Source organism: Poecilia formosa, unplaced genomic scaffold (assembly GCF_000485575.1).
Source record: "Poecilia formosa unplaced genomic scaffold, Poecilia_formosa-5.1.2 Scaffold1105, whole genome shotgun sequence".
Classification (NCBI taxonomy): domain Eukaryota; kingdom Metazoa; phylum Chordata; class Actinopteri; order Cyprinodontiformes; family Poeciliidae; genus Poecilia; species Poecilia formosa.
The window spans coordinates 3,435-6,740 of record NW_006801044.1 but is presented as its reverse complement, the minus strand read 5'-3'; positions in this window follow the sequence as shown (position 1 = coordinate 6,740).

Here is a 3,306-nt window from a genome sequence, read left to right as displayed (position 1 = left end):
GGTTCTAATATACCAAGTCAATAAAACACTGGAATATTGACAACTAGACAAAGCATCAACAGATAATGTATTGCCATTATATATTTGTATGTTTTCAATCTATTTTAGGATTTCACCATTTAACTTTTTGTTGAGTTTGAATTCTTCAATATTGTCAAACTGCCTAAGTAGATAGTTGACCTGAGTCTAGTTGTATCTGAGAGTAATGAGACGTTCTTATGACTGATAGGATGCAAGAAATACTTCATTGCATAGACTTGTCAACCCAAGTTCACTGATCCTCACTAATCACAGCTAAATGTAGAAAACGTATCAGTTATCTAAATCAGGATTTGAAACTTTAAACTTTTGGACTGTTTTACTCCAGATATCCATGGATGCTTTATACTACATGTCTATTAAACCCAATCATGCTCAAAGGGTGCAAGACATCAACACTCACCAATAACTGGCACGCTTTCTATAGGACGAAGATGCTTCTAACTCTAAAGCTTATGAAGCTGTTGAGGTTGATTTTCTTCTGCCTGCAACATATTGTGAAACATATTGGGTTGTCCCTCCAAATCATTAATTCAGCTGTATGGATCACTCAAATTCTCTCATCCCTTACAGTGGTGGGAAGTAACGAAGTACAAGTACTTTGTTACTGTACTTAAGTACATTTTTCATGTATCTGTACTTTACTTTCTACTTTTACTCCACTACTTTTTACAGTAAGTATCTGTACTTTCTACTTCACTACATTTCTACAATACTGTCGCTCGTTACATCCAAGTTGCGTTGCTCTTTTGTCCATTAAAATGTGAAGTTCAGAGACTTAACGTGGCGCCGTAAAATCCAAGCATAACGTGACTTATTCTCTGTTGTCACCCATCGCCTCCACCTTTACTCGCACGCGGAGCTCAAAGACATGCGCAGTGGTTTCCTCTGATCGGGAGAAGATGTCTGTCTAATCGTCAGTAATATAATAGCGCTGCATAAATCATAAGATATGGTGACATGTAAAATAAGATGCGCTTCGCTTTCACAGACGGTAGGGACTTCGTCCAACTTTTAGCGTCACTTGGAAGGAAAGCGTAAAGAAAGGTAAGATCTGTGGTCGTGATGCTAGCAAAACTAGCTGTACTGAGACACATGTTGCATCTGCGATGAAAAAAAGTTGTCACTCATGCACTGAATTATTGTGTGGTGACTGAGGTGTCGCATTTATGGGACAACGCTGTGACCAAAGTCTGCATTGATATGACATTCATTAACAGTCCCATTCTTCTGGACGGATCTTTACTGATTAAATTTATTTCAGCTCTAAGTATTTAATATCTAGGTGTTTTATGGGAATTTGGATATTTCAGATCAATTTCAGAAGCAATTTTGATAGGTAAAACTTAATTTTTTTGTGTCACGTAGTGCGGGGTGCTGGTCTTGACTTGGTCTTGGGTAGGTGGTCTTGACTACAACACTGCTACTGGCTCCTTGGTTGCATGTCCTCCCTTACCCACCTTCTTTCCATTCCCTTTCTGTTGGATTTCTTCAACCTGTCATTCACGAGAGGACCCAAATTTGGGTCCTCTCGTGACAGGGGTGTCAAACTCCAGTCCTCAAGGGCCGCTGTCCTGCAACTTTTAGATGTGCCTCTGCTGCACCACACCTGAAAAGAATAATTAGGTCATTACCAAGGCTCAGGAGAACCGATCTACACAGGGATGAGGTAATTAAGCCATTTCATTCCACTGTTTTTTACCTGTGGCACATCTAAACACTGCAGGACAGCGGCCCTTGAGGACTGAAGTTTGACACCCCTGTCATTGTGAATGACAACCTGTGAATGACAGGTTAAAAATAAAAGCCACTAGTGGCAAAAAAAAGTGAAGTTCATGCTGTTAGGACAGGAGACAAGATGTTTCTATCCCTTAAATTATGATGCATAGAATCACATATCTAAGTCTAATCTATGTTACAGAGTAAACATAACATGCTTTATCTGTGGCATTGTTCCTTAAAATGGCACATTACTGATGTATTAAAATTAAATACGATCGGTTCACTTAATGATATTGTATTAGCGATTCAGCAAGTACTTTTACTTTTAATACTTAAGTATTTTTAAAAGCCAGTACTTTTTTACTTTTACTTAAGTACAAATGTTAATGTGGTAGTTTTACTTTTACTTGAGTACATTTTTGTCTGTGTATTTGTACTTTTACTTAAGTAAATTTTTTGAGTACTTTCTCCACCACTGGACCTTAATTACTCTGTCCAACTTTGTTTTACCTGTACAATGAAATAAACACATTCATTCATTCATTCATTCATTCATTCATTCATTCATTCTTTCCATGGACAGAGGTGTATAAAATCAAGTATGTACATGCAGACTACTTCTACTTCTACTAGCTTAGTGATTTCTAGTGAGGCGACGTTGCCAAAAGTTGTCAAAAGTTTCCTTAGCAATGACATTTTTAACAGTTAACTGTCAGTGGTCTAACAAAGTGAAAGTAATAAGGAACAACAACAAGTCAGACACAAAGTGATAAGCCACATAAAATTACTCACCACTGGAATCTGCAGCGGAGAAATGAAAATGAAAATAGAAAAAAAATCAAGATGCAAGCAAATAGTATTGTTTTTAATTACAGCAGCAAAATGCAAACTATTTACAATAGAAAAAAACCTCAAACATAAATAATTAAACACACTGACAACACATAAGTGAAACATATAGGGAGAGCAAAATTCAAGCAGATCACAGAGTTAGCATTGATACTGACTAGCTTTCTTGCCACCTCCATGCTGGAGAAAATGGCAGTAATTACAGAATATCCTTCTTTGTTCAAAGTTAATTTACATCGCTGGGATGAGAAACATAAAAGATACTTAAATCCAGCAATGACGTGGCTACGTGTCATTCTCCCCCCTGTTCCTTGTCGATTGTTGGTGGTAAATGGTGTCCATTTGGTTGAATCATTTCCAATTATTTGGTTCAAACTATTCTTAGAGTTGTGGTCCTTGATAGTCCAGTAAAGGCTTTTCAGCTTTTTAAACTTCTCACAATATTGTTGTGCTGTTCACTGGAATCTGTGAGCAGCCATCAGATCGGACACATCTTTCAATATATTTTTTCTTCAGTCTTTCTCTTTTAGTCTCTTATCACCAACATAGCTTAAAAATGTCTGAAACTCATCATTGTTCATTTTGATGTTATATATATATAGTTGTTGCGTAACACCCCCCCCCCCCCCCCTTCTCTCTCTCTACTTCCCCTTCTGAGAGGAGGGAGATGTTGTTCTCCAGCTCTCCATCTAACGG